Source organism: Megalopta genalis, chromosome 5, assembly GCF_051020955.1.
Source record: "Megalopta genalis isolate 19385.01 chromosome 5, iyMegGena1_principal, whole genome shotgun sequence".
Lineage (NCBI taxonomy): Eukaryota > Metazoa > Arthropoda > Insecta > Hymenoptera > Halictidae > Megalopta > Megalopta genalis.
The window spans coordinates 30149515-30168191 of record NC_135017.1 but is presented as its reverse complement, the minus strand read 5'-3'; the positions used below and the strand labels follow the sequence as shown (position 1 = coordinate 30168191).

Sequence of the window (18677 nt, the reverse complement as noted above, 5' to 3'; positions counted from 1 at the left end):
ATGTTGAAAAACTAAAATAAAAGCTAACGAGTTAAATTAAAATGTTTCCTGTTTATTCTCGTTTAGTGGGCACCACAGTGATGCAGAGTTATCCTCGTCAATTCCTGGAACTTGAGGAACAAGGGACCAATGTTTCTCGCTGTTATCCCCATGAAAAGGTAACACCAAAGGTAACAACGAAGGCAGCAAACGATAACTTTGAAAACAACTTGTCTCCTTTCGCGACAAATCGCAACTGCGTTTATGCTGATTAAAGACAGCATATTTCGCAATCGATTTGCATCTTGTAAATACTGTACGATTAGTGAACGGCAGATTTCTATGCAAAATAAAAGCCGTCTGCATCAACTGCAAGACAAAAGTGATACAAAAATTCTTAATCCCTTGACTAATACCTGTTAATGAGTTACAAATGATAGAAAAACATTTTTACTGTTTCGAGATTGATCTACTCATGTTTGTTACAAATGCATGATATCCACAGTCTAATTAGCCTGAACGATATTTTTTAATTGTATCGATGTATCGTGCTGTCATAAAACAGTGCAGATCGATTAACCCTTTGCATTCGCGTGGCGACTTTGAGGCACCACTAAAATTCGTTACGTAGCGTTCTAAGGTAATTTTTATATTAATAAAGTTTAGATTCAAAAAATTATTGAAAGCGTAACTGTTGTACGAGTTACAAAACTCGTACTTCGTACGCATAAAATGCATTTTTCCATATAAAATGAAAATGCTATAAGTCAGAAATGTTATTTTACATTTACAGATAAAGTAGCTTCGATCGCAAAGGGTTAAAATGTGCACGCATTTACGTTCATTATAATTTACAAATTTACAATGCGTAACGTACGTATCTTGATGAATCTACAGGATCAGTTTCTCCATTTGCAGTAACTACAATCGATATACCGTTAAATATCGCCAAGATATCGTTGCAATATCCGGAATGGATAGTCGCGTCCCAAATCATGCGTTGCTTTCTTTGCTGCTGAAAGGAAGCTCGACCGACCGTCGGGAAATGTTTCGAGGGAACTTTTGAGGAATCGCGCGTGATGGAAACTGGTCGTAAGGTTCGCCAGTTCGCGAAACGATATTCCAGAATTCGTGGTGTTCCGTGGAAGTGCGGGACGACCTTAATACAGTCATTGAAAGGCCAGCCGCGGAGAGGATCGTCGGGGCCTGGTCGTCTTTCCCTCTCCGATGTTCGGCGCAGTGTGTTCGAGAAGTTTATTCTAGGACGACGAAATTCACAATAACGATCCGAGAGTGCCGAGACCTCAGACGAGCTCGAGATATTTCTGCGCGACGAATTAGCAAGTTCGGCTGCAATATACATGTGTGCCGGTTTGTCGCTGCGACCGTCGTCGTTGGCGGCGCGGGAGAGGGCGCGAAGACGGAAAGAAGGAGAACGGGAGTCGTCGTAAACGTGAAAATGCGAAACAAACGGAGAATATGGGAGAGTGTGAGTCGAGCGGAAATGTGCCGAGTCAAACGGAAATATATAGAATCAAACCGAAACGTACAGAGTCAAACGAAGACACGCAGAGTCAAACGAAGGCGCACAGAGTCAAACGGAAAACGAAGGGAGTCTTGGCGCTTTGATGAACAAGCTTTAGATGACGACTAACAATTGAATTACTGCTGTTCACATTCATAATTAAACGATTGAAATATTGCTGTTAATCGTTAATTTAACAAAATATGAATAAAATAAAAAATAAGATATCAAACAAAAAATATAACAAGGTAATGAACACGATAAGGACAATTCTGATCAGAATTACATCAAAATATCCTTCGAAATCCATTAAAAAATCAACAATTATTAATTGGCTATTTCAATCGTCAACTCATCAGCGATTAATGCCTTGAATTGTTTTCACCGACCATATAATCGTATTAAAAATTTCAATCGATCGATATCCATACTGTTTCTCACCATTACCGCAACATGATTATTATTGATTATGCCTTTTTAACTTACGATTAGACTGCGGATTTTGTGCATTGGTAACGAAACTATGTAATTGAAACACAGAGTAATTAGATGCAGATTGTATCCATTTATGATTAAAAGATGTGGACGAAATAGACTGAATCCACGCAGATTTTCTGAACTAACAACAAAAATATATAGATGGAACACAGAATGATATTTTAGGTTTCTTGAAAGTCAATATCTATATTTCTTAATATTATGTTTAATATATTATTAAAATGCCAGTGAATTCAGTCGAGTTCGGGGATCATTTCAACCAAAAAATTCAATCGTTAAGGTGCAAATAAAATTACTCTTATGCTGGTGAAAACTCGGAATGTGCCGAGATCGTGGGAGAACTGTAACACGGTACTGATCGCGCAAAAACGAAACGATACTATCTATCGAGACGGGCAAACGTTGCGACAAAAAGCCAATTACACTTGGTTCCCAGAGGGTAAGGTGAGAGGAAAAAAGTGTAGTCGGCGGAAGAAACTGCAAGTCTCGTAGATTACGATGTCAGCGAGGCAAATCGGATGTATCATCGGTTTCGCTGAATAGGTATTAATATCAAATTGACTCGCGAACCATTTACCTGGTTCGTAGAATGACGCATGTTCATCACGATTGCACCGAATTCTTTTCTTCTCTCTCTCCATCTCCTTATCTATCTCTCTTCCACTGGATTATGCTGAATCACACTTGAAAGCGAGATCGACGAACGCGAAGGACAGTTCTCTGCATCCTTTGCGAGCAGTTGCGCTCGGCAACTCGACGACAGGTTTTCCTTGCCTCGCTTAATCAGTCTCCGTTGGCAATTACGGCCACGCGTCGAGAGAATGTCTTTAACGAAGAAACTATCGAACGGTAAGTGCGTGGAAAACGTGTAACGATGGCGTTCTTATTGACCTGGATTTTCGTTACCTATTACTTTGATCAATTCATACCTCTTTGTCTCTATAGACTCGTCAAACAGAGGTAGCTAAATCAAAAGCTGAGAGGCTAATTACGGCTCTGCAAAAGAATGGTCTTGAAAGATACATCACCGTGTGTTTCTGTACCGATAATTTCTTGGATGAGTAACGCCAATTTTTCAGATCGATTGCCGGCTTATTCGTGGTCGTGATTTATCATTGTACGACCTATATAGAAATTAAATTGGTTGAATTAAATTTGGACATTGCGAAATTGTTCTGTAATTAATTAAATCACGAACGTAACTGAACCGTAGTTTTATTTGATATTTTCACTGTTTCAGAAGGACACGTTTGTCTTCGCTTTTGTCGGCAGTGCGTGGAAGCTAATATTCGGAATTTTAAAAAGTTTCTATTTAAAAAAAAAAAGAATATTTTACAGATAATTGCGTACTATAGATCATCCTAGATTTAGATTCGCACACTTTCGATCAAACGGTAAAACGAACAAAATATTGAATAACGACTAATACGACGAGGAATTAAACATAATTTGTTCAACGCTTACCGAAACCCATTCCAACCGTATGAACTGCATGAATGCGCCCTTTGACCAGCAACAAGTGTCGCTTAAAATCAATTGCCAATAGCGCGCGATGAGATGAATGCGACGAGAAGAATTTGTTGGTTGAGCAACGATAATGAGCTTACGGTGTTCATGGGATTGCGGGACTCGTTACGGCAACGAGGACCGCCAATTACGACGAAAGTGTGACGGCTCTTCAAGCGTTCTGAAAACTCTTATAGCTGATAAAGTTCGCCGAGCTAAAGCGACCAAGTTCAACGATCTTTAAGCGGGCAGCATTTACGATTATTTATTCATAACAATCGCTAATATAGCGAGGAACTATAACGTGGAGATTAACCGTTAGGAGGAGTGTTGATAGACCAATGCCATAAGTCACAAACTTTTATCTAGGAACAAAACTATAGTCTCTGGTGTGCAAACGTCTTTGAAATATAGCATAATTACTTAGGTACTGTTCTATTGTAGTTTGTATATCCGTGTAAAAATATGTTTATAAATGTTTAGAGAGTGAAAATGATCGATTAACTTCTGCAATTTGTTTTACTTCACAAGTACACTGTATTCTGGTATAAAAGTCGCACCAATTTATTCAGTGAATCAACGGTTGAGGTGTAGTTTTAATTAACTGCAAAAAAGGATTGCTTGTCACTGTTCTCGATTCTTACCGATAACAATCGAAGCCGCTTATGGCATAAACGATAATAATCATAGGAACATCGAGTGCCGACGATTCCTATACATATTAAATTTTGCGATCAAGACAAGGCTTGTAGTAACTGTAGCAAAAAAGAAAAAATGGACCCGCATAATTCGAGTGATCGAAAGCACCCGGTTATCCGACGACGCGGTCGTTGCGAAACTTGCAAAAGTGACCTAAATCCCGGGTACGGGCGGCAATATCTTAGAGGCGTGTTTAGAATGGTCTGAAGATAGCGGCGAACGCTCAATGGCGTCGTCGCCAGGACAATTGACTTTCAGCTTAATTTTTCGCCGATACAAGGATCGCTTGTCGACTCGATCCTCAGGCTTTAGTTATCGCTCAATCGTAGCCGATAATTGTGCAATGCGAAAAACTCGTAATCCGGAGAAAAAAATGTGCATGTCGGTTTTGCGTAATGCTCTTCGAAAGTTCGAACTCGCTTTGCTACAACGTTCCCTGGAATCGTCGAAGATGTTGCATAATTTTCGTCGGATAAAATAGATTCGAACACGTACGAAACAGTGGAACGGAAATTACATATAATATAACTTACACGTTTAATTTAATTATTCAATTACTATTTTTATTAACGTCTTAAATTGTGGCAATTATTCGTCCATCCGTGGCAATTAATCTTCTGCTACCAACAGTTTCCATGTGTGCAACCAAATCGACGTATTGGCGATTAAACATTGCGTTAAACTCTCCTCTTGAACCGTATCTTTCCTTTGCCAGAAATCGTCTTCTGTACTAGAAATAAATAGCAATTCCCTTTCAGCTGACAAAAACAGTACAAAACGTTACGAGCTTGCAAAAAGATCGTTAACACTTCGACTGCCGCGCCATTCGCATTTGCAAGACGGAATGATTGGTAAAGCAATCAGATTTGTAAAGTAATTTTCAAAAGTGATATCGATGTCGTACACATCATTATTATTCGATGTTAATTCGATTGAACGGAATATGTACTTTGTTATATATATTATATGTTTTATTATATTATATGATATGTTTTCTAAAACGTTCGAGCTCGTTGGCGTGGCAGTGGAAATATTAACGTCACGAAAAAGTATCAGTTTTACGCGCGGCGGTTCCCATGAAACCAGAACGGCGGTACTATTCCGAGGAGCACACTTGGACTCGCATAACGATCGCGGCATATCTATAGTCGCGTCTAAAGGGCAACGAAAACGGATGTAAACAAGTTGGTGAACACTTACACGCACGACGCCGCTGTGAATTCGCAGATACGGCGAGGTTCGTCGTTGACTTATTGGTAGTCAGCCAATAGCATTGTCCCCGTTTGTTAGCGACGCAACGACGGCGACCATTGGCACCGGCATATAACCGAAAAAACAACCGCACTGATTTTTCCCCTCTATTGTGTCCCGGAGAGCGGCTCGGTCCTCTCCTTCACTCCGTTGTTTACCGGGCGATATTTCACCTGACTTTGTTCACCTTTGCTATCGAGCACACCCGAGTCACAGAAAAACCACACAACACGCGCGTACACGCAAGGTTAAGTCCGAGGAAAAAAAGAAGTCACGTTGGTAACCGTTCGACCGTTGTCGGCGGCGTGTCTAGAACGTCCTTCAACGTCGGCGAAACGATTTTCGCGATCGGCGGGATCGTGCGCGCACGCCGATTTTCGCGATTCCGGTCGAGCGCGGCTTCGAAGACTGTTACCGAGACGAAGCGGGACCAACGGCGAAACGCATCTTCCGAATCGGCGATCGGCGCGACAAAGTCTGGAACGTCGATCGCGAAGCCGTTCGTGTCGATAAGCGTGCTGACGATGCGAGCCGATTCTCTATCTCTATCGCGTCGAAAAGAAAGCACATTTAGCGGAGGACTCGCGTGCCGCCAGTGACACACGAGCCGCGCGAGTGGAACTATCGCATGGAAGTTTTTCCCGGTGCGGCAACACGTAATCGTCGACGACGCGACTAGACGTCGGCTGGAAAAAGTCGCCGGGGCGACCGACGAGACGACGAGCTCTCTCTCTCGTCTAACTCGCCCCGTGGCCGAGTCGAGCGGTACCACGTGTCCGCTCGACTATACCAAGGATCTACTTTGTTTCCCAGGTGTTGCTGGAACCACACCGCGCGCGATCGCAGCCGCGTCGAATTTCAAAATCTCGGCTAGACCGCGATCGAGTGAGCCGTGAACGCGCGACCACGCCGAGCAACCGTGCGGACGATGGTAATCAGAGAGCCAGCGCTACTTTGTCCTTTTCTCCAACGGTTGCACCGAAAAATACCATTCTCTCCCACGACACGCTGGCTCACGTCCCGCCGCGTACTGCGAACGCGAGCTGTGCCGGTCGACTCGAGCGCCACGCTCGATCAGCGCGGAAATCGACGGCGCACGAACCCATCCGGAGATTCACGAGCCAAGCGAACCCGAAAGAGATTACCCGGCGGAGTCCGCGGAATTCGCTTCCTCTTTTCGCGAGCAAGTACTGTTTCGCGAATGTCTCGCCGATACCGGCCGATACCTGCCGATATGCATTTTTCAGTAGTCCCGTCCGATTAGTTAGTCTGTGACGGCAAACGCCACGATACCGATCTAGGGATGGCATTCGAGCGACCAGGCTCTTCGCGTGACTAATTCGCCGAGTGTTTTCTTCGACACTAACGATCCGCAATTTCGATGAATTTTTTAACTATAATATTAGCACGGTTGTTAGTCGACATTTCTTTGTAGCTAAAAACTGACACGTCGCAGGTAATATTTTGACCTTCCTCGACTCTGTTGTTATTTACGTTTCCCCTCGTTCTACTGTCTATCCTTTTATATCCATATAGATACGACTGCTTCATTTTGTCCTATTATGTACCTTTATATATACACATAAAACTGTTCCATTTGTCCTATTATTCTTAAATTATATTCTTATAAATTCTCAAATGGTTACCTTGTTACTCGAAATTCTTATTATTCTTTCATGATATGTCGATGATATTTAGGGTGTTTTTTTTTTAAATCGAACACCTAAATCATTTCTATTGCAACTAAAAGATAGAAGAAAAACGACACAGATGAGTTTTGAATAATTTGAAGACATGCATATCTGTTAATGACGAAAAATAGTGATGATCGACACCAAAAAGAATTGAGAAACCTATGAAACCATGACACCTTGAAATGCTTGGTAAATTTTGTATATATGAGCCGCGTTTATTTTGAAAGTGGCATAAGTGACTTTACCGTAATGAAAAGTGGTGATTTTTTAATGTTTATACGAAATTATTTATACTGAGAAAAATATCAGTATCCTGAGATAACAAATACAAGTAAATCTTCTCAAAATAAACGGCTCATATGCATGTATTTCTATATAATGTGCAAATGTTCGCGGATTGAAAAATGTTTCAATTTTCCAACAGATCCAAACGATTTTGCGTGCCAACGCTTACTTTCATTTTTATACAATTTCGAGAGTCTTTCGTGAACACCGATGTTATCGAAGGCTGCCGAAAACGTTCGCGTTGTCGAGTCACGATCTAATTGAAAATCAGCTCTATCGAAGTTCCTCGCAGTCGATTATAAAACTTGGCGAGTCACTCTCAAGGATCCCTTTCTTCCCCCGAGCGTTTCGCGGGAGCATGGCGAGTGTTTCTACGAGAGCGGAATTTGCGAACATGATGATGGTGATTTGAAAACAAGCATAACCAATCAGGAAAGAAGACGAGCGAGTCTCGTTCGTAAGGGTTCGTCTGCCGCTTTTTATCGACGGCTCGTTATTATTGAGGCTTCGAGGGGTGTGTTATAATCGCGAATTTTCAGCGGATTGGGAGCCACTCGATTGCGGTTTTGTTGCGGCGTACGAGGCATTCCGAATTCCAGTCACGAAGAAAATATATTTTTCAAAGCTGACGAACAAACCGGGAATCAGGGATATCTTGATTGAAAAAATTAAATAGAATTCGATACAGAAATATGGCAGTAATCAAGTGCACGCAGAATATTCAAATGGCTATCGACTCAGCCCGTCGCACTTGTAAAATAGAGAACAAAGCCAATAGTAGTGAATCGGCTTCCAAGAAAAACGAGCACACCGGACGGATAATAATGATCGCGTGCATCCGATTTTAATAAGCAGCGTTAACGGATTAACGATGGGTTAAAGGTGGAATCGCGTGATTCGGCGATAGCCATACTTTTCCACGCGATCCTCCGGCAACAGGGGGTTGGTTCTCCGAGCAACGCGTATACGCGCGTATGCATAATACTTGCTTGCACCGTTTTCGATACGTCGCTTAAAAACCCCCGAAAAATATCTAAACTGAATGCGGGGACCGATCGCGGTATACATAGTCGGGGGTGGCGTCGTTTCAATACATTCGGTGAAAACAAGCAACATCCGAATGCGTTCTATTCACGTGCACTCCCTCGCCTTCTCTTTCTCCTCTCTGAATCTGCCTCCGCGTTCTCTCTTTTTAAATTGATTTCGCAAGTCGGCGTACCATTCAACATGAATTTTTCCTAATTGATCAATATCCCGGACTCGATGGCTCGGCCATGCGTACGGCTGCCTGCCGAAGAAAGGGGAGAGAACGTGGACAGAAAAACACGGGCTGCACGAGTAATTTTGCTTGCGCGTAAAAACGAGCGACCGCTCGCGGGTCTCTCTGGCTTCTACGCCTCTCCTGCAAGTGATTTCCCCATTGTATCGAATTCTTTGTGCATTACCCGCGTGTACCGGGTTGCCTCGCCGAAACGCTGCTGCGAACCGTTTACGGGCGACGCGTTTCGCTTCGAAAATTCGACGCGATCCCCGAACATAGGGCGCCTTCGAGCAAGCGTATTATTAACGTCGAACTACTAGTTCCTGCGTAACCCAATTTTTGGGATTGGATAAAGAAGTTTATCTAGAAATTTCTCATAGAAATATCCTTAAAACACGCGAATTTCTATGCAAAATAGAAGCTGGCTACGCTGATTCTATAATACAGCGGATACATAGCAGTTTATTTCTATTCTTAATCATTTCAACGAGTTGATTATTACTATACTATATTACTATATATATTACTATGTATTATTACTATACTATATTACTATATTATTATTACTGCTGTTGTACTCAACAGCACCTTTGAATTCTTTCAAAGCGTTCAGCGTTTTATATTTCTCGTTATCTATTCGTTTTTGCCATAAGCGCGTAAAATCTGCAGTCTATTTGTAATATCGAGAACGATGAGAAGAAAAAATCAGAAGTCAGTCATTTCGAAATTACGTTATTACACGTACACAAACGTGTTCGTATCGTCGTTCTAGTAAAAATCTAAGCAAATGTAAACGACTAGAAACTCGAAAAGACCACGCACTGGCATAGCCAGTGCGAGAGCAATTATATCCGCGAGCAATTATTTCGTATCGAATCGACCGTAAAACGTTCGAAAGCACGTACAGATCCATGGTCTCCCGGAAGAAGAAAATAATTGAACCGATTTCCATGTTCTTTAGAACATGGCACACAGGTGACCGTCGATTGTGCACGGTCTCGCGCGCCCCGCACAATCGTAGCGGAGTGTAAGGAGCGCGGGGAACAACGGCCGGCGATTAATTAAACGCGACGTCTCGTGGACGAGAATTAACAATTTCGCCGAGGCTTCTTGTTAGAGCGCGTCGCGCGGACGCTTTTGTGGCTGTCAATCGGCGCGCAAGAACTGTGAATGAAGATGAACAGGAGATAATTCCCGTCCGAAGGACTGGGCCCCGGGAACCCTGGCAGCGGGGCGATGTGTTTCCTTTTTGTGCCGGGGTGCTGAGCATGCACGCGAGGCGAGGCGAGGCGAGGCGGCCAGTGCCGCGCAAGGAACGCGCGCGTGATATCGCGACATTAAAAATCACCAGCAAAAAGAGCACAAAAAGATGGAACGGCAGGCAGGAGAGAGACAGATAGAGCGATCGAGCAAGAGAGAGAGAGAGAGAGAGAGAGAGAGAAAGAGGAAAAAAGAGAAACTGGCGCATCTTCTGATGCATCGGGGTGGTAACAGCTGTTGAAGCAGCTGCCACGTGGCCGGCAGACACCTATGATTGTCGGGGATCGTGTTCGAAATTTTTTCTCCTACTGTTTACAATGGATACGCGTTTCCCGCGCGTTGCACGGTGTACATGCACGCGGAGGGAATACGATTTCGCCGCTGGAAACGGATTCGAGGTGGTGGCCGCAGGTTGCTTCCCTCCTGACCGTGACTCGTTAACTTTATTAATCGCACGGGAGACGCCATTCGATTGCATGATTGCGCGTTGCGAATCATCGGCGGCGTCATCCTCGGGTTTCTTCGCCCGTTGAATTGACGCACAACACGGCAAGAGGCATCCAAAACTCTCCTCAAATGTCCCGATTCACAAGTTCCCCCGAAATTAGGCTCACAATGCGGTATAATTTTTTCATTTATATTATTTACCCTTTGCACTCGAGCGGAGACCCTAGGGCGCCATTAAAAATTGTTACATCGCGTTTCAAAATAATTTCGACGTTGTCAAATTTGTTTCTCTGTGAAACAACTGTCGAAAGTGTAACTGTCGTACGAGTCACGAAATTCAATGTCATATGTATAAAATGCATTAAGTTATGTAAAATAGAAGTACTACAGGCAGGAAAATCTATTTGGAATTTCGAGTTAAAATGTCTCAAACTATAAAAGATTAATTATTGACACGGTTATACGACAAATGAAAAATTGTTACGTAGGTTGATCTATTATTGTCAAATAGGTATAATAAGTAGGTTTTATACGTTTTGACTAATAACTGAACAAATTGAAATAATTCAATATTATCTAATTTATTTATTTTAATATTAAAATAAGCTTACTGCTTTGGAATCTGCATAGCACGGTACTGATTACTGCAACCCGAGAATCGAAAAATGCGAATTCTCGAGAGTTTCTCAGTTCTATTGTGTAAAAGTCACAAACAATCTAATGCTTCGCATAACATCGGACTCTCTAGTAACAAGCCTCGAAGGTATAACAATAAAAAGAAAGTAAAAGACAAAAGTGACGTGTTACGCGATCGCTTGACAGAAACGATACATTCATTTACCAAGATAAGTAAAACATGTTTGATTTTATTAGCTGTCAATATGCAAGTTTTCAAGTCGTAACGATTTGTCTCCCATTCTCGGAAGGAATCGGCCCACAGCGCACCGTTGTCGGCGTCACAATTGAGCAGTTTATTTTGAAAGTGGCATAAGACACTTTACCGTAATGAAAAGTTGTGATTTTTTAACGTTTACACAAAATTATTTATACTGAGAAAAACATCAGTATCCTGAGATAACAAATACAAGTAAATCTTCTCGAAAGTTAGCATCCATATTTTTAAACGTGTTAAAACGCAAACCCTTAAAATTTAAGGGTTTATATTTAATATATCGACTTAAAAACAAAGTGACTTATGCCACTTCCAAAATAAACGGCTCAATTAATGCTTAATATCCGTTCGGCGGTGTGCTCGAGGATGCGAGCGTGCCCGATGCGAAACTGGTATCTCGTTCGGCGCGAGACGCGGTATCAAGATTAGTCTACTCGTGGGCACATACGGGTGTACGATAATACGATAAAGAACAAACTGTTCGTGCGTATATACCCGGCGTGCTATCCGGCCGGCAGGTGAGTCCGGGGAATCGGTTGGCGAAACCACGATTACTGTTCCTTTTTTCTTTTCCGCTCGTCTTCCTTTCTCTCCTGTTTCTTCGGCCACCACAACAACAACGGCCCGTTGCTGTCGGGTGGCCTCGCGACAAAAGTGCGCGCACCGAGCGCGATTTCGGTAGGTAAGAGAACACCGCGTCGCGTCGCGACACGCGCTCCCTGTTTCTATATATCAGAGACTGAATACCGGTAACCGAAATAAAATACCGATATAGTTTTCGGTTTCTCTGTGTCTTTTTGTACACCGCCGTCACAAAATCGCGGCACGACTTTGAAAAAGGATACCATGTTTTTTTGAGTCTTTATTATTTTTCTGCAGAATTTTTGTTCCTTTTTGCATCCCCTATCTTATTCTCGTATAAGGGCACACCGTGGTTATTGAACGAACGTGTATCAAACTTTATCGTCCAATTTTAGTACCTTCCAGATAACAAAATTATAGACTCGAAACGGATATCTTCTTCATTTGCAAATACATTATGTTATACGTGGTATTGCAGTGTTCATATATAGCAAGAGTACCAGTATCATGTACATATATCGGTTTCGCTATCGCTAATAATATCTTGGAAATTGTAGTTGATCCTTTGCACTCGAGTGGCGACTCTAAGGCGCCATTGAAAATTGTTATTATCGTGTTTCGAAGTAATTCTAACATCATCAAATTTGTTTGTATTAGAAAAACTGTAAAATGTGTAGTTGTTGCATGCGTCAAAAAATTCAATTTCATACGTATAAGATGCACTGGGTTCTATAAAATGGAAATGCTGCAGGTTGGAAAAAGTATTTCGAATTTCGAGTTGAAATGGCTTCGACCGCTAAAGGTTAAATAAGAGTTACATATCGAAGGTTCCTATATCGCGTTCACGTAAAATACACATGTACGCGTGTAACGCGCGTAAAGTGTGATGATTCGACGATAAGAATCCGATCGGAAAACAAAAACGCGTACAGAAATGCACGATTATAATACGCGATGCTAAGAACACGGACGCTTGATACGCGAATACATACAGAGTTCACGGATTCCGCAGTTCCTTCGACACACGTTCAAAACCGTGGACACTGCTGTACACATGTACACGGTGCTCGTAACGCGCGCGAAAGAAAAACGCACGAGCGATTTAACGAAGGGTTTCACGGATCTCCGTGCGCGCGGACGAAAAGACGCGCGAAGAGGAAGCGAGTCGCGAAGTGTCGTAAGTTCGCCAGCCACCCCTCGGAAGATGGTGGAAGAGGGTGGATGAGAGAAGAAGATGGGAGAGGAAGAGAGTGAAACGGGAAAGAGAGGAAAAGAGAGACCGGGGGAGGCGAGTCCCGCGAGCAGATTTGAAAAGGCATCACGAGTCGATCCTGTTAAACTTTTCGAGATGGGAAAACAATGGGGGTAAATGCTGTTTCGACAGGGAAGAAAAGAAGCAGGGTGCGGTAATCTCTCTCTCCCCGCTACCGGCGCCCCTGCTCCTCCTTCGTCCTCACTTTTCTCCTTGCCTCGCTCACCGCCGGCCTCGCGCTCTCTCTTTCTCTCTTTTTCCCTCGGTCTGGCCATCTCGCTCGCCGCTGAAGGGTGGAAGAGGAGGAGGAGGCGGCGAAGGGTCTGACGGCCGACAATAGGCATCGAGGAAGTCGAAGTCGGGGATCTACGCGGAGAATAAAGAAGGACAGAGGAACGGTCGAAGCGGCGGCGCGAGAGGAAGAAGGACAGAGGGTGGCCGGGGAGGGAGAAGAAAGACGGATTCGGGGGTACACAGAAAGAAAGAGAGACCGCGCTGTGCAAAGGCAGCGTCGGTCCTAAGCCCAATTAGCAATTTAAGGCAATAAGCGGGCGCACTCCCTTGGTTACGTTCCTGCATTCGGTATACTCGACATTATTTCAGAAGGGAGACGATTCCACTCTCTCTCTTGGCCTCTCCCTCTCTCTCTCTTTCTCTCGCGCGCGCTCTCTCCTCCCTGCACCGCCCCTGCTCGCGTCACTTCTTCCTCCACCGACTCCTCCACCTTTACATCGGTGAATCACATAAACATCGCGGAGGCACCAAGCGTGGGTAGACAAATGCGAAGTGCATATATTCGGGGGGTGAAACGGGACCGTTCGTTCTTTTTCGGAAGTGCTCATACCACATTCACCCGGGGCTCTCTTAAATATTGAACTAACCCTCCGCGACCGGAATTGGATGCCGTTTCGGGACAAATTTGATGCGATAACGGTGCAGCAGAACGAAATTTTCCGCTACCAACGATCGTTCAAATTAACTATGAATTCCTAGCGGAGGATCCTGGAGAAGGGTGGAATACCTTTACTCTCCGCTACTCTGCGCATGTTTGCGTTACTTTGCGCGTTCGGACGACTGGGCCTGCGAACATTTGGACCCAGAGTTTAGAGATCGTTATTTCAATAGCGAGCTTTTAACCAGTAATTTCAATTTTCAGACGTTTAACACTTAAATGGACGAGGTCCATTCGGACCCTGACTGTAAAAAATGATATTTGAATGCCATGTTCCTGACGACTAGCTTACGATTTTCACGTGTTTCGTTAAAGTCTGTAGAAAAGCTATCGTATCTAGAAGGAATGAAAATAAAAAATTACGGTGAAAGAAATTGATAAATAAAATGATAAACGATTGTTTTTATCACAAAATTTCGTCACACGAGTGTTAACGAGTAGCTCAGAAATACATTGAGAAACATCGAGAAATAAAATTAGAAATATATTATAACACGTCGTTGTAATGTTTACACTTTATCCATCAACAAAACCTTCAAAACCTTCTAAAAATTGTTTAAAAACTACAATAATCTCATCCATTATCCATCACATTATTTCGATGAATATCGCGTAACAAATGCTTTTGAAATAATGAATTAAAAAAAAATTATCGATTTTCTGTTAGATGCAGTTTATTAATAGACTTCCGGTAAATAAAGTGTTAATGAACTCGTTTATATAAAATGGGTGTTTCACACAATTCCAACGTGCGCATAATTATAGACTCAAACTACCTTTTACATTGTTAAATATCATATTTTTATATTCCCATTTTCTATTATCCCTAACGTAGAAATACACACGCAAATACGACGTTTCGTATTTGTTTAAATATCACTGAAAATGTAAAAGTTACTTCGTGCCCATAATTATTCGCACCACTGTATTAATATCATTTCTGCCTCTGCTTTTCGAAATCGTCGCCGGGGGGGGATCGCGGATTACATTCGCAACGAAAAGGAACAGATGAAATACGAAACGGACGCGAAGAAACGGAATACATTGAACGTAACAAAGTTTAAAATTAGTTTCCTGATGTTGTAAATTGAAATTTTGATCACTCCTCGCCGCCCTAAGCATTCCGATTTCTCGTCACGTTTGAATTATATACGTAGAATGAAAATACTTATTTAAAACATTTGTATGCATCAGAATCGAAACATTCCGTTGGGAATAACCAGCAATTCGCCGTTCCAAGTAGCCGGTGGTCAGCGGAACGCACGGCGTGCAGCAAGGCGAATCTAAATTCCGTTGGTCATTTGAAACGTATAAAAATAAAAATACATTATACTGCCACCCGTGCGGCTGACTTGGGACACGCGTCGCGCGGAATTTCAATGCGGCAAGGAAAAGGTGGTCCCGCTCTTTTAATAAGACTCTATTGGCTTTGGCATTTAATCGGTGTGTTTATGAGGAGAACGCAGCAGCAGCAGAAGCAGCAGCCAGACGAACGCGAAATGCATTCTTAACTCGGCCTGCCTTGCCTGCCTGCCGCACCCCTCACTCTTCGCCGCGTCGCGCGTACAATGGTTAAGTTTGCCAAGCGGATGGGCGAAGGAATGGTACACGCGAAGGGTGATAAATAAGAGAGAATGAAAGTTTATGGTGAAGCTACCCTAACGCTCTGTGGAGACGTTCTTCCTTCGCCGGCGGTTCGCGAATTATGCGTCATTGCGGACGTGAATGCATTCAAATTGACACGATACCGGAAGGAAGACAGAATCGCGACGTCGAATCCCTAACGTCACCGGGACAAGACAAATTTACGAAAGCCACTGAGCCGCGTCGGTATTCTTTTCACGATCGATGGGACTCGCCCGTGGCAAATTATCGAACGATCCTGCCAGTCGATCGGGAAATCGTAATTTCATTTCATAACGCGTTATTGGATGGAACGACCTCCTATTATTTTTAAATAAAGAACATAATATTTCAAATATTATATATTATATATTTTAAATAAATAACATTGCAGGGTTGCGTCATTATACATATAATATAGATTATTATATATTATGATTTATTATTATTATTAATACTTGTAATATATTAACAGTATTTAATATTAGTATAAATTATAGGTTATGTAATATATCCTCTTTTTAGTATAATATAATATATATAGTAATATATATATATATATATAATAATAATAATAATAATAAATATAATATAATAATTAGTATAATATTGTTATGTGCAGTGTATAAAAATTTCCATATGCAATAAAAGTTTCTCTTTCATCCATTGTATACAAAGAAGAATGATGCATATCATGCTATTGTGAATATTAACAAAGTCAACATGAATGGCACACTTTCTTGCAAGAAAGCAGCTTAACGATCTAAATTCTAAATAGATTGAAAAGTGTATTTATATGGATCAATGTGGTTTACATTGCTGCTGGATTAATCAGCACTTCTTTGTCGTTAATAAATCCCAATTCGACGAAGAAAAAATGCATCTGGAAATAAAATGCATCTGATGCATTTCTGACAAAACTGGATAATTAAAATTGGAAGCTCACTGAAGTTATTGAAGAAAGAAATTTCTATCAGAGACTCGTTTTTGGTGCAAAAATCGAAGATAAATTTCGTTTTGTGTAAAGAGTCGACTTTTATTCCCGCGTAAAAGCAGCGAATAACACATTTAGTAGATTACGTTTGAAATCTTCGTAAAGCTGTACGATTTTCCGGGGGTTAAACGAAGCAGTCTGTCGAATTTTATTTCACGTGAGATTCTATTATCCGACGCGAGGTCGGATCTCTTCGGGTGCAGTTTTATTATAGCTTAATTTTCTGCTTCTTGAGAAGTCACGTAACCGGAGCGCGGAAAATTACGAGTCAAGCCGGGGCGTATCGTCAAACAAGAAACCGAGGGAAAACTGAACTTTTTATGAGGGCGTGCACCGCTGCCAGAACATGCCCTCTTTTATTGCCCGGGAATGGAACAGAGGTGGCGGTGATGCGATTTTTGGGGTAACGGCGTTTTATGGTTTCCGTCAAGAAATTTCATCCCGGCTGCAGCCTTATCGGGCATTACTCCGCTGCTTCTGGGAGGTCTGCCAACCTGACGCGGAATTTATGTCTCTCGTGCAAATGTTATGACGAGGTCTCGAATAACCAGCGAGTAATCGTGCGACAGGAACTCGCTAACTGCTTCTACCCTACTATTCCGATCAAATTAATTTCTGATTTCCATCCAGGTAGCCTTTTTTACCCTTTTCTACCATCGACGATAATGGATTCCTAATTCTTCTGCTTTATAGGCAGAATATCTTTTATCTTTATTCGTTATCATTAGGGAATTTTGCTGTTCCTTTTCTGTACCTTGTCGAAGCGACAGAGTGCAGATTTACGTAAGGATGTTCAGAATAGTTATTGAAAAATTAAACGTTTGTAAGTTATTTTTGATAGTCGTTGAATGAGAATATTCTGTGTGCGTGAAGGAACATGATCGCTGGAAACACCCCTTGTTTTGTTGCAAAATTGAGAATTTTTAGTGTCGATGTTTATTTTATGTTTAGTTTAAAAAGATCGACTGTTTATCATGTTTAAATCTTACAGTTAACTAACTATAGTATAGATTCGACCGTAATAAACAGTTGTACTTTTCCTCGCTGAAATTATAAATGCTATTTTATACAAAACGATTGAATAAAATTTCTTAATCCAAGCGTACATTGCAATAGAAATGGCAAAAAGTCTAAATAAATAGTCGTTTCATCGTTAGAAAGCAACACGCGTTAATTACTTTTATCTGGTGCGTCTCGTATGTAGAAAAATGAATACTGACGAACTTTTGTTAAGAACCTTTTCTTGCCAGATGTCTTAAAAATCGTGGTTTGTTCATTTTGAAATTGGATCGAACATGAACAATAAACTAACCTACCATATAAAAAAAGAATCCTACATTAAACATTTCTCAATATTCCTTTACGAGGCTTGTTAAAAAGTTCACGCTGTTAAAAACCTAACATCGTTCGACACGCACAACCGGTTAAAATATAAGTGCTCGCATGCATAAAATTGTAGGAAAAACTTTCTTTCTGATATTTTCTAGCGAGTAATTCAAACAATTTGTTTTAATCTTGACTTCATACTTTTGCCATTATAATGCTGTTTTTCATGACAGAGTTATACGAGGCTGTTAACACTTTGACGACCGCGCCAAAAGTGAAATTAAAGTACAGTCATATACCTCAGCTTTACGTTCTAATTGGTTCCAAAGTAGCGAGCGTAAGTCCGGGTAAATATAATAACATTAGCACACAAATCATAATATTACATGAACAATACTGCGTGATTTTTGTACTTTAATGTCGTTTATAATATTATTTATATTTATTGTTATGAAATATTTATATTATAATATGAAACATATTTTGATAAAAACGACGTAAATCGGGTAAGCGTAAATCGAGATATGATTGTATTTTATCGAATCAAAATTGTAAAGCAAAATTATATGACGTCGATTTACTTTTTCAACATTCTTACACCCTTTGCGATTCTTAATGAGCCTAAGAAATTGTAACGAATTAGCCGAACTG

General features: G+C 41.6%; 1 protein-coding gene and 1 long non-coding RNA gene across 4 annotated transcripts in view; both read right to left on the bottom strand.

The window, feature by feature from the left end:
- Positions 1–18677, bottom strand: part of Imp (IGF-II mRNA-binding protein) — a 157053-nt gene that overhangs the window by 47799 nt on the left and 90577 nt on the right. The window lies entirely within an intron of this gene.
- LOC143259530 (uncharacterized) lies at positions 32–6509 on the bottom strand. The gene is made up of 4 exons (XR_013033508.1): positions 5408–6509; positions 4741–4937; positions 2580–4643; positions 32–348 (listed from the first exon to the last, which is right to left on the bottom strand). It is a non-coding gene; the product is annotated as an uncharacterized LOC143259530 (long non-coding RNA).